Below are 14,336 nucleotides of genomic sequence, written 5' to 3' on the forward strand. Positions count from 1 at the left end.
TGTACCTGACAACGTCAATCAATTAAAAAGTGACCACACAGTTGATGGTCGATAAAGGCGATTATTAATTGAATTTTAACGACAATAAAGAACTATTGACATGCGATCTTTTTGTTTTGTAACTTCAGGGATCACTGCAAGCTGTGTCTTATCGTATCATAACAATGATGTAAAATTTACAAATGGTGAAATCAGAATTGAGATTTAAGTTTTTTTTTTTACCACGACGGTGGCAAACAAGCATACGGCCCGCCTGATGGTAAGCAGTCACCGCAGCCTATGGACGCCTGCAACTCCATTTTTATGTTTCAAAGCTTTGTTGAGCCGTGTTGCTTGAAATAAATGCAATACGACACAATATACAATTTGCGTGCGCGAAACGTGCGATAACTAAATAATATGACTCAAATATTATTGGCCCGGTAGTCTAATTAAAACCAAATATATTATATGAAATGCAAATTCACTAACAACTCGTGGACCCGGGTACGTCCTTAAACTACGTCCAAAAGAGAGGTATGGACATTGTGAATGTCATCTCGCTTTGTGTGGTAGGGCACAGCCAGTGGATGTCATTTCAGTTCTAGAGCAGAGCCAGACTGGGGAAGTACCTCCACCTTACAGAAAACAGCAGCCAAATAACACTAGACCCTACTCATATTGTTGTGTTCCTGCCGGTGAGTAAGGTTGCCTAGCCAACGAGGGGGGGGCGGGTTTAGGGTCGGTAACGCGCATGTAACTCCTCTGGAGTTGCAGGCGTACATAGGCTACGGAGATTGCTTACCATCAGGCGGGCCGTATGCTTGTTTGCCACCGACGTAGTATAAAAAAAAAACTCATTATGATACAAAATAACCGACCAAAAGCATCTGATCTTAAGAGGAAAGAATAGCTTTTCGAATGTAACGAAATAATGGTAATTTTTCTATGAAATTCCACTAGATACATCTTAACAAATCACTTTGATTTTGATGTCGATCGCTTCTGCATAATATATTCTTCTAGGTTTATAGGATTCGCTTAAAAAAAAATCCTGCAAAATTTGGAAAAAAAGGAAAACCTATAAACCTAGTTTTTGTTGTGTCCATAACATACTCAGAAAACATGGAGAATGGAAAGTATTTTGAAGTGGAAAAACGTTTTCATTTTTTTTATGAACGACCACATGATATCATTCCCTCTTAATCTTTTACTATACTCAGCTTAGGGTTGACTGGGCATCGGTACACAAAGGTATATATTTACTTATTATTGAGGCGGTGATCTTGGACACGGCGTGGATAGTCCGGCGGTTCCTCTCTCTGCGGCCCTGACCACCGGCAGCTTGGGCCCTGCCCCGGTGTACAATGTATTTATACGTGTTTTGTATTGTTTAAAAATGTGTTTTTGTATTTTACTTTTATATCCATATAGTAAAAAGCTCAGTCTAAGAAGAAAGAGAAATAAAGGAAATAATAATAAAAAACACAGCTCTCTGCACTCCAGTAAGCCTCTAACGATCTATTCAGTCTAATTAAAACCAAATATCTCCACAAATTCACTTAAAACTCACATTATGTCATAAAACTCTGACCAACTCCATATAACCCTAATCTGTAACACACCCCTATATAATTGGAGTTCAGCGTAAACTGGGCATTGGTGCACAAGGGTTTAACCATTCAGTGTTGTAGAAGGCGTAGTGAGGCTTGCACGTAGCTTCTCGCCCCGGTCTCCCCTCGAAAGTTTCACGAGTTTTGGATTTTGACTTTGGTGGAGTGAGTTGTGGTGAAGTTTTGTTGCTTTGGTAAGTAATAAATATAAAATTATTGTTTAAGTATTTGATCAATTAGTCCTAAGCTTAATTATTAGAATAAGGAATATTTACGGAGTGAGTACATTTGTATTATATATTTTTTTCGTCATCATACCTACACCATCCGTAAACTACTTTGTCCGCGTGGGTGTTGTCAAAAACCCTATTTTCTGCACAAATTTTAGAAAATATTGTTTTTAGAACATGACAACATTGGAAGAATATAATACATGTTTCAAATTATTTTATTCCTCTGTGACACAAAACTTTTACATTCAATTATACATTTACCTATAGGATGTTACCTATTTATATTCACACATTTTAAACCTTACTGGAGAATGCAGAAAAAAATGGTGGACTGTGGTTCTAGTCAAAACCGCAAGACGATGAAATGAAGAAAAAAAACTATTTACATATTAACTATGCCTTCATCAATTCTTAATTTGTGGCCATTAAATAATTCCATTGGGTTACAAGATTAAACTGCAAATAATAAAGATTGTACTTACATACAGATACACACATATATGGCGTAAGCTGTATAAGTTTACAGTTTACGCCACATATATGTAACTTAAATAAAAACTTTCGTATATAATATTTCGTGAATAATATTGTGGACCAAGATAACCACCGAGTGCAAGCCCAATGAGTCAAACCGCGGAGACAGCAGAACTCGTCGGCGATGGCGGGCTAGACTCCTTTTTGAGAGACTGGCCAGTTATAGCACCGAACAGAGACAAGTGGACAAAGAGGAAGACGATCTTTGCCCAGCAGTGGGACACAGTGTAAGGTCTTAATTAATTAATTTATACAAGGAATTCCAACAGCTATAAAAGATACATTAAACTTTTTAAATAGTAATACAGAGCCAATTACATGAACTACAGGAAATACAGTACACACTATATAGATACAAAAGCACATGTGATACAAAATATTACAATATGGAATATATCAAAGAAAATAGACCAAAAAATAGATATGAGCAATAAGTAAGAACACTTATAATTTATAAAAATACATTAACCTAAACAACTTATATTCGCATTTGGATGAACAACATGGAGCGGGCTCAAATACATTAAAGTTACAGATCACACTCCATAGCATATCACTACCTACAGCATGTTATTTCGAAGCACTGATTGACTAGATTGCGCCTTAATAAAATAAATAATATAATATAAAATCATAACACAATGCAATCAATTAAATTATTATTGTTATGAATACCTACCGTCCTACGATGCAGTTTGTAATACATGAGCGGAAGTATTTGATAAGGCTACACATACATCATTGCTGTCCGTAAAAGTTGGTACCGATACTAAAACATATAAAGTCAGTTGCATAGATAGTAGACCCCCTGCAAATAAATTTCTATGTAGGGGAGTCAGTTATCTTTGCAGCTGTGTACAATCAACTGCTCTCATTTTGCCATGATTCTAATAAATCGCTCTTTGAGCGCAAGTGGAATGCAATGCAAATAATATTACGCCTCTACGAGGTATCCTCAGAAGATGTTGACGGTCCGAAGTCTGACGACTGAAAACCACTCATTTTGTAGATGGACTGCGTGTAAATATACTCTGCCGAAACGCATTTGATGGCGATGCAAATAATATAACCACTCTCAGGCCTGCTTACTTTAAATACCTTTAACACTCTTTTGGACCATTGTTTAACTTAAACACTAGTAGATATACCATACATTTGTAAATAGACTACTGCACATCTACTCTGTCGAAACGCCTTTTGATTGCGATGCAAATTATAACCACTCTCAGGCCTGTATAACTATAAATATATGTCTTTTAACACTCTTTTGGACCATTGTTTAAGTAAAACACTTGCAGATATACCATACATTTGTAAATAGACTACTGTACATCTACTCTGTCGAAACGCCTTTTAGTTGTGATGCAAATAATAACCACACTCAGGCCTGTATACTATAAATATATGTCTTTTAACACTCTTTTGGACCATTGCTTAAGTAAAACACTTGCAGATATACCATACATTTGTAAATAGACTACTGTACATTTTTTTTTTATGGAGGATAGGCAGGCGTTTGACCACGATCACACCTGATGGTAAGTGATGATGAGGTCTACGGTGGAGCACGCTTACCTATGAGATACCTATTTACTCTAGCCTTGAAGAGATTCAGATTGTACTCATACGGAAACACAGACTCGGGCAGGGCATTCCACTCCTTGGCAGTTCGCATAAGGAATGTTGAAGCGAAACGCTTCGTGCGTATTTGTGGAATACCTACCATGAAGCGATGCCGAAGTGCCGATTGTCTGGTAGTCCGATGGTGAAATGGGGACGGAGGAATAAGATTGTGCAATTCCTCAGCACACTCTCCGAAATGTATCCTATAAAAGATCGTTAGGCTGGCAACCTTGCGACGATGCTCCAGACTTTGAAGTCGAGCATCTACTCTGCCGAAACGCCTTTTGATTGCGATGCAAATTATAACCAGTCTCAGGCCGGTATAACAATATATATATGTCTTTTAACACTCTTTTGGACCATTGTTTAAGTTAAACACTTGTAGATATATGTATTATACCATACCCTTGTAGATAGAGTACACTACTCTGTCGAAACTTAGCTAAATCGGGACTAGTATTGATGACTGGTTATTCGACCTTTGGCTGACCTAAATCTGTTTGTGGACTCAAGTTTCTGTCCGATTCTTCGAGTGCTCTTCTAATGGTGAGAAGTTAAATAGGTTAGTTCAGAGAAAGATATAGCAACAGAAGGAATGGTCGAAAGTCTTTCGGCCGATTCGAACTTTAAGATACGTCAAATATTAGGTCTCGATACGATATGGACATATCGGAGATACTTATCAGAGTTAAAAGTGACGTTTCTTCAGACAAAAAGTTATTATTATTTATTACATATGCTGCATAGACTGATTGTATGCAGAGGGAGGGGGGGGGCACCTCTCTCTGCATCTGACTGTACAATATTTTTACTAAGGGCCTGTTTCACAATGTCCAAGTAAAGTCCTGAATAAGTTACTTCCCGTATACACCGTGTTTTTATTGAATTCCGTTAACTTTAGGGTATCGGTAAGTACGTTTAAGGAAACTAAATGGTATAGTTATTTTCTCAAAAAAAATTTTTTTTGCTATTTTTTTAAGTATTTTTATTTTTATAAAAAGTAATTAACTGTTGCATATAGCGTTGTTGTAACACGGGAATTACATTTAACTCAACCAAATAATTTAAAACTGTGACATACTCGTATCAATGTCATTTCCAACATCAATCGTTCGAGATAGTACTCAAGTTTAGGAGCAAATGTATGAACTCGTACTGAACACTAATCAATATGTAAACCGGCCCTAAGGCAAGTGTACATGCTTGTAAGGGCCATTAAATATTGATTATCTCCGAAATGGAGTAATTAGAATACCGGTGTCTTTGAGAAAGTTACTTATACTTATACGAGGTTTTCCCGAGGTTCTACAGTATGGGGTTTTTCAAAAAACACATCTGGAGCTGCAGGCGTCCATAGGCTGCGGTGACTGCTTACCATCAGACGGGCCGTATGCTTGTTTGCCACCCGTCGGTGGTATAAAAAAACAGACCCTAACGTAAGGAATTACTGTTGAGTATTACAAAAATCTTTCAATCAATTATGGAAACTACACTTTAATCCCACTTCAAATTTATGAACAAACTCCTTACCTCATTTATCCAAATGGCGGCTCGAAAGGCAGTTAAGTGTTTCTGGAGCTGAAGCGACCCTATTAAGTTGTGATTTATTTAGATCTTGGGACAAACACATATTTAGCTTGTTCCTAAAACCAGGTTGAATTATATTATGACAGATACGAACACCAACACACATAACCAATTACAGGAACCTCAAGAACACTTAGGTAGGGTTACTATCGTAGCTGTTCTGAGAGCCATGGAGCGCGCCATGCTCGATATCAAGCTTCAAGATCGAGTAAGGAATGTCGAGATCCGTCGTCGCACCATGGTGCTAAACGTGTGTTGCGTCATTACCAAACTAAAATGGAATTGGGCGGGACATGTTCCTAGGCAGAGTGATGGCAGGTGGACTAAAATGTTAACGGAATGGTGAACGCTTTCGGATGAAAGAAGCCCCTGGCGTCCGTTGGCTCGTTGGGTGGACGATATTCGGAAGATTGCGAGTCACTTCTGGATGAGATTAGCTCAGGACCGGGACAACTGGCGTACTGGAAGAGAGACCTATGCTCAGCAGTGGGCGATAAAGTGCTGATATGATGATGATGATGAGCCGTTCTAAGATCACGCATCCACGAAGCTGTTTATGATATGCGCCTAATTTATATCGTATTTTAAACTTAATTTGAATGGTACATGGACATTGTTTATACTTGTCCATTGGACAAGTTATTAGTGTTTTATTTCTCATGCTTTGAAAAAGGGTCATTCTTGTTGTAAAAAGTGTGCAGAAAGTGATACTTTTCTGCACTAGAGCATATTACATTCCAAGTACGTTTTTTTTTTTTTACTACTTATAAGCAATTGAGATAAGTAAATAAAAATAAATAAATGTATTTTACTTTCCTCTTAATCGAAATGAAAAGTAGTGTTTAATTTGGATGAAAAGCATCATTTTAGTCCTGGACTATTGGCGCTCTCACGCCTTTCATCCCTTAGTTAACAATCTACTATAGGGATGCCACTGTTAAGGCTGGCCATACACACTAGGGTATGCCTGCGCAGTTTTGCCTGTACAGTTCAACTGCACAGGTAAAGCTATATATAGGAATCTGCACAGTTGAATACCATGCACGTTCCGTTTTACCTGTGCAGTTGATAAAACTGTGCAGGCATACCCTAGTGTGTATAGCCAGCTTAAGTGACATCGCGCGCGCCAAACTGCAACACTTCAGTCCAAATCCGAATGTTACCTTAAGCCTTAAGGCAGTAAGTTTTAAAAATGTATGTAGGCTCGGACAGACCATTTTTATTCGCGGCCATCTTCTGCAATATTCAGCATCTTGTTTGCGCCGTTAGTTTTTACGGAACGTAATGAACAAAGATATTTCCTTAGGCGGATGCTTGGCATTGGATTTGGTGTTCGTTAACATTCAATACGAAAAATATATCCGTAATTTCGCCAAAACTCCCATATGGATCATAGACACAGAAAAGCATTTTATCTCCTCTCTAGTCAAAAGTTAAGTTAACTTGATCATTGTTTATAGGTGTAATCGCCTAAAACCGTTCAATAACGTAGTTTTTAAGTTTTAGAAGACAAAACAACATAAGTAATAATTCTATACCCTTAAAATACATACCCATATTCATAAAATGTATATACCTATATATTCCATCCGTTATGATATTTTGATGGCCTCCTAGCCTAGTCAGTAGTGTCCCAGCCGATGTACAGGAGGACCCGATCCCAGTACAATTCATTCTGATATGTCGTATTTGTATGTTTATCACAAATTAACATTTGTTCCTAAATTATGGAGTTAATAGGAAATGATAACAAATCGGTTTAAATTTTTATTTACAGACTTTCGTGCTTGACAATTTCCCCCTCTGTATTTGATATTGGGCAGTAAGCCACAATCGTACCGTCGCCATGTGTCTGGCGACAGTAAATCACTTGATACCCTTCTCAAGACGTTTCTACCACCGACAGGATGATTCTGATATACTTTATACGTGAATATGTAGGTCATGAACATTGACTATACACAGTGTAACAGTGTATTTCTGATCACATTTAAAGGTCTATATTGTTTCCCATAAAGTTTTATGTCATAATGTATTGTTTGTTCACATTTTCGTTAACCACAATTTGGTTTTTCTCAGAAACGCGTAACTTTTCAGGATTGTCATAAAACAAACCTAACCTATCTATAGGATAACCTAAGGAAATTCCTGTTAACAGTTTCAGAGTTATTACTAATGATAATAAGACTATCATTACATTATGACTTTCGATAATTATGCCAAACAAAGGGATCCGCATTTAAATACTAAAATGTCATGTGAACTTTTATGTTAAAAAAAAACGTCTTCTTTATGTAACTATGGGGCGTAGCCTACATATCGTTATTGATGGACGTCAAAAAGTGACAGTAACACTTTGCAAAAACCAGCTGTTACATTTTCAGTGACAGTTTTACCATAACATTTACATTAAAAAAAAAAACAAAAAAAAATTGGTTTTGCCTACATTTACTTTAACTCATATAACATTTTTTTCCTGCTTTTGGCCTCGAAGTGCGTGGTTAAAATCTTTCGGGTTACACCGTGTATTTATTAAATATATTAAAACGGGTCACTTACGTATCTTAACTCTTAAGTCAAAAATTGCAAAATGCGTCCCGGCGGTCCGCCAACGTGTGCTGGAGATGATGACCCGGTATGAAGTGAAAGATATCAAGCAATTTTCGACTTAAAATACGTCATAGACTTTAAAACATTTACAATTGAGCCAATCTCGAAAACGCGATAAAGAAATGACTGGTTCATACACAGCCCTCTTAGTTTTGGGGGCAAAGTTTAATAACAAGTGGGGAATTCCTATATCGATAAACTCAAATATCCATACTTTTACCTAATAATAGTGACCATTTTTTCATCATCCGGTATAGGTTACACTTTTACGAAAATGGTTACCAAATAAGGCCATATCATAAGGTCATATAAGGCCCACCTTATTTATTTTTAGATGCAAAATAAAAGTAGGAATTTTGAGAAGACGAAGAAGCTACAACATTTATTAAATCATTTATCATTGACTTATTAATATAGAAGCTTTAGTTTAGAAAAGAATGTTTAATATTAACTGTAACCATTTTTGTAAGAAGCAAATATAATAATAATAAAATTCTTTATTGTGCACTACTAGAGAAAAGTTCATAATACAAACAAAGACAGGATTTAAATGAGTAGGTAACAACAGGCGGACTTATCGCTATAAAGCGATCTCTTCCAGACAACCTTCAGACAGCAAATAAATAATCTATTGGGCAGTGCAAAACAACAATAAAAAAGTATACTTATAATATGTTAATTTTAAATTATAAACCACAAACAACACGTGTATGCAAATTTTCAGCTTCAACGGAAACCGGGAAGTGGGTCAAATTTAACTTGCAAGATTTGTTTCATACATACTGACAGGGCAAGTTAAATAAAAGCTTGTAAAAAGTGGGCTTTGTTAGGCACTGGGGCCAAAATCGGTTAGGAAACGGTGATTTAGTGAACAATGGGAACAACGGGCTTAACGCAAGCTTGACAGTTGACACGTCTCGTCTAGCTCCACGCGGACTTACTCGGACTTACATCTGTCAGGATGTTAATTTATGGTTCGGTGAATTAAGTTGAGGCCGGAAAAGTTTGGAAATGTCTTTAGAATCCTACCGAAGACATGTCGGAAGACATATTTAATCCCCTGGAAACGACGAGTTGGAAGACATGACTTATGAGCTTAAATCGACCCCAAATATGTATGTATAGCCTATTTTGTGTCCCACTGCTGGGCAAAGGCCTCCCCTTTTTTCCGCCATCACAGTTTGGAGCATGTTCCCGCCAGTCGCTACATAAAGCGTCGAGGTCATCCCACCATCTCTTTTTTGGTCTGCCTCTGCCCCGGCTAATCTGCGGTGTCCATTCGGTAGCCAATTTGGCCCACCGATCCGGGTGCATACGACAGACGTGTCCCGCCCAACCCCACTTAAGCTTAGCGGCCTTAAAATCATTTATTGTATTTTATTATGTGCCCATTGACCATTGATTAGAAAGGCCTTATAGTTTTTTCTCGGCCAAGTTTTGTCTTATTCTTCCCATTATCTCAAAAAATATCGCATTATTTAGCAATAGGACGAAAATGGTTACACTCGAAGAAACAACATTAGGTACTTTGAAAATAATATTTCAAACGACGTCATCTCAAAGCATCAAAATACTCAAAATGTATTTAAAAAGTTAATATATCTATCAACCTAAATGTGATCAAAATTAAACTTTTGTGATACATATTCTAAAATATTTAATTATCACGGTTACATTCACTTGACTTTGTTCGTCGCTATTGGCGACATGTTTCGAACCCATCGTGGATCCTTCCTCAGGCTTGAATTTAATGCTTTGGCTGCACAATCGTGTCGGCTAGATGATATTTAAATATTTTAACCTAACTATAAGGCCTGAGTGGACGCTCGAGTTGGGCGTGCAGCGGAGCGGGGCGTGCGGCGTGCATGTTAAACAAATGAAAACGTATATGAGCGGCCTTAGTGCACGCTGCTCAAATAACTTGTGAGCCCGACGCCACGCTGCACGCCCCGCCGAACGCTCCGCTTCGAGCGTCACTTAGGTAAAAGTGCTCTGGAATAAAACACGCATGATAAGATGTTATTTGTTATTTTAAGAATTACCTACATTTTTAAAATAACAAACAACAGGTTATCTTTGCGAGATAAAAGTAAGTACGCTATTATTATCGTGAATGGCCTTCATACATCACTTGGGTCTCCATTTTGTTACAATTCTGTCTATTAAAACCAAAGTGTTTCATGCTTTTTCATTAAATTATGAAAGGGAGAAGTTCATTTAAACTTTTCGCGTTTTGAACACATCAAATTATAATTAACTCGTAATGGCTGCAACCTGCGTTGAAACGTTGGAAGAAAGGTAAATAAAATAAATGCGTTATAGACCCAAATTATGTTTATTTACATACAATCGGATACATCGGCGGGTTCTCTGTTCGTAGTCGCTTTCCTCTACAAAGCGGGAAAACGCTGCGCTACGAAAACGTTAGCTTTTCCCTCGTAGTTACTAGTGGTCGCTCCAAGTTTTGCATGTACCTAAAATTAATAATAATAACTTAATTTTCTTTGTTTTAAAATAATTTTTGAAACTTCGCTCATCATACAAGTGTGTTTTTCCGAATAATTATTACATTATGCTTTTTCTTCCTTATATATTAAACGACAAAAATCTGACGTCACTGTACCAATAGATCTACAAGGTTTTAACATTATTATCCGTAAAAAGACAACGAGGAACTGCGCTCCTATATTATATCTGCAAATCCTTTGCAGATATAATATATCACGTTACAGTAATTGGTCAAAAGCATCAATCTCGAGGCAGCTGGGCGGGGGGTTATTTCGCGTTTCGCTCGTGGGAGGGACGACGTTGATAAAGTTATATCTGACGGGCGGCTATTCTGCGATCGAAAGACAATCTCTAGTGCTTTAGTAATGTCTGCTCAGACAGCTGAGATATTAAATCGATACATTCTGAGTATACTAAATGAAATGAATGAATCGTAAATACCTTATACCTAGCTTATTTAAATAAAATAAAATATATCTAAAACTAAAAACACAATTATGGCTGCGATGCAGTACGCAACCCCGCAGTGTTATGGATTTTGCAAGAGAGCGGTTCAAAGGTAAAGAGAATTTGAAATGGAGGTAGATTGTCAAAAAAAACTTTGTAGCCACAGTAAATTTACTGCCTAAGACTGTTATTAATAATTTTAACATAAAATAATTTTATTTGTCTAGTAGAACATCTTTTATTGATATATTTTAAATTACTGTCTCTAACTTTAATAATAGCCCCCCGATCCAAACCCCGTGTAATGGAAAGATGGCATCACTGAAGAATTTATTTTCTAAACTCAACTTTTGGCCCGATTCGAGGCATTCGAGCTTTAAGATACGTTAAATTTTAATATTAGGTCTAGATACGATATGGACCGAATATGTCAGTGTCAAAAGTGTCATTTTTGTTTGAAAAAATTTTTTTTTATATTTTTATTTCATGAAATTGAGGAAACCGCACATTTGAGACTTGCCAACCACCCAAGTGGTGAAGATGGAAATCAGGATGCATACAACAAATCGCTTAGATAAGAACCAAGATTTCACGCTTTACGTAGCACATGACAGTGTTGGCTGAACGTTAAATAGAATTAAAAATACTAAAAATTAACTATAAATAATTGAACGGTAAACTGTTATCGTCCGTTACGGTTCAATTTGTAATGGTTAATTTTTAGTATTTTCAATTCTAATTGACGTTCGGCCAACACTGGCACATGATGTGATTCGGAGACCAAAGAATAAAACAATTCGTATTGAATTGGTTTCCGCTTATTTTTGGTAAAACAACGATTTATTGGCCTGCTAACAGACTGGAATATATTTTTATACAGAAAGTTTGAGTTGTTTATTTGTTAAGGTTTGTTTTAGGGTCAACAGGCTGGGTGTTTGTAGGTTTGGATAGAGTAATAGGAAAACTTTTAGGCCATTATTTAACAGAGTTGTTACTAGATGAGGTCGATGAATAATAACATTGCCTCTAGCTCTCGTATCTAATGATGGTTCCTATGTCGATTCATTCAAGTTTTCTTTCGTTGCGCTTAATTTAAAAATTGTTATTAAATATGTTTTTACCGATTTTTTTAACAACGTTACTTTAAAAAAAGCGCTATACTTCCAAAAAATTTTAACTTACATTTTAAGTTACAACTACTCCGTATAAAAATTTACTGACAAAGGGATTATCATACACAAATAAGTGGGAATAACACTAGACCATAACCTACTTAGTGTTGTGTACCTGCCGGTGAATAAGGTTGCCGGAGCACAAGGAGGGTGCGGTGTTAGGGTCGGCAATGCGCATCTAATTCCTCTGGAGTTGCAGGCGTACTTTTCTGCGGTGACTACCATCACTCGGGCCGCATGATAGTTTATCACCGACGTAGTATTTAAAAAAAAAAAACATTTGGCCTGAGACCTATAACATACCTAACATTTCCTATAATCATAATCTTTATTGTTTGTGAGAAATGCCCTTGCTTTGTCCTGGCTTTTTCCTAATAAAAACCAGAGAAGTCTGCTAACAAAATTACAATGTATTAAGTGATGAACATTTAAACCAGATCGAATCGAATATGCATCGATAGCTTATTTGGTTAGAGCAGTTTAGCTGGTATTCTGATTTTCCTAAAGATCGCGAGCTCGAATTTTGCTCGACGCGGGGAATTTTTCAATTTTTTCTTCAAATTTTCTCCTGCGGACGCTGCTGAGGTTTTCCCGAGGGTCACAGTTACTGTATGGGGTTCTTCAAAAAAGGAGTTCACAGATTTAGCGAGTACTGTTTGGGAACCTGAGGTGACCGAAAACCACGAGCCAGATGGTCGGACGATATCAGAAAGACGGCAGGGCCGACCTGGCATAGAACCGCCGCATACATAACAACATGGAAATCCATGAGGCATATGTTCAGCAGTGGACGTATATATGCTGAGAAGAATCATAAGAAGAAGAAGAAGAAGAACAGTGGCAGTAATTAAGATCCCTAGCGGCTCAAGGTAAGAAGTGACACAAAATTCAAATTTTTTGACGATACGTTATCAAACAAAGAGACACAAAGGCAACAAAGAGAGTGTATAAGGGAGAAGTAGAAGAGGGAGCTGGGTGGGGTAGACCTCGGCGGACTTTCTCTGATCAAATCGGGGAAATCCTGAAGAAAGGCCAGGTCAAGAGCACCCTAAACCGACGAGCGTGTATGAGGAATGTCATGAAAGTGAAGGAAGCGAAATACCTCTGTCAGGATCGTAGCAAGTGGAAATCCGTGGTCTCTGCCTACCCCTTCGGGAAATAGACGTGATTATATGTATGTATGTACGTTATCAAAAGTGCGCACTGCTAAATTTCTTCAGAATACGGCTCTGACGGAATGGTGGTCTAAAAGCCCGCGAGGCCTACTTTTCAGTTTAGAATTTTAAATGACTGCTCAAAGAGACATAACGGTCAGTGCCACAGATAAGAAAAATGGCGTATTACAATTTTTAGAGCGCTCGTGGAAAGGAGAAAATTGCCGAATGTTTTAAGAACTTTAGCAACGAATATTGTGTTAAATACAAAAAATATATATATTGCAGCACAACGAAATTGACAGCAATAGACAGCGTAATATCTTATTTTTTGAGTATCGTATGCCGTAAATTATAAGCATGACCTTTAAACCGGATCTGTTTGACATAATTATTCGACTAACGACTGGTTTTGGCCTAGTGGGTAGTGACCCTGACTACGAAGCCGATGGTCCCGGGTTCAAATCATGGTAAGGGCATTTATTCGTGTGATGAGCATGGATATTTGTTCCTGAGTCATGGCTGTTTTCTATGTATTCAAGTATTTATAATTATTTATATATTATATATATCGTTGTCTAAGTACCCTCAACACAAGCCTTATTGAGCTTACTGTGGGACTTAGTCAATTTGTGTAATAATGTCCTATAATATTTATTTACTTATTTATTTATTTATTATTGAAAGACATAACGTAATGATTGTCAGATTATCATACATCATTACATACATTAGAAAGGGCAGCATGATTCGTCCCTGAATCGCTGTCAAACTTCGGTGTGTCATTTCATTACTATTATTTATTCTCCAGTGTGGTGTGAGTATTAATCGAACATTTTGTTACAGTGCAAATTCCTCGTTTGACCTATATTCTAG

At 37.2% G+C, this 14,336-nt stretch overlaps 1 protein-coding gene across 2 annotated transcripts in view; it reads left to right on the forward strand.

Moving 5' to 3' along the window:
* The first annotated feature begins 1,377 nt into the window (after nucleotides 1-1,377).
* LOC133529552 (uncharacterized) overlaps nucleotides 1,378-14,336 on the forward strand; it is a 202,581-nt gene continuing 189,622 nt past the window's right edge. For both annotated transcript variants that reach the window (XR_009801158.1, XM_061867299.1), the window contains exon 1: nucleotides 1,378-1,786. The gene's annotated coding sequence lies outside the window, so the exon portion shown is untranslated. The remainder of the gene's footprint in view (nucleotides 1,787-14,336) is intronic.

Source organism: Cydia pomonella, chromosome 21, assembly GCF_033807575.1.
Source record: "Cydia pomonella isolate Wapato2018A chromosome 21, ilCydPomo1, whole genome shotgun sequence".
NCBI lineage: Eukaryota > Metazoa > Arthropoda > Insecta > Lepidoptera > Tortricidae > Cydia > Cydia pomonella.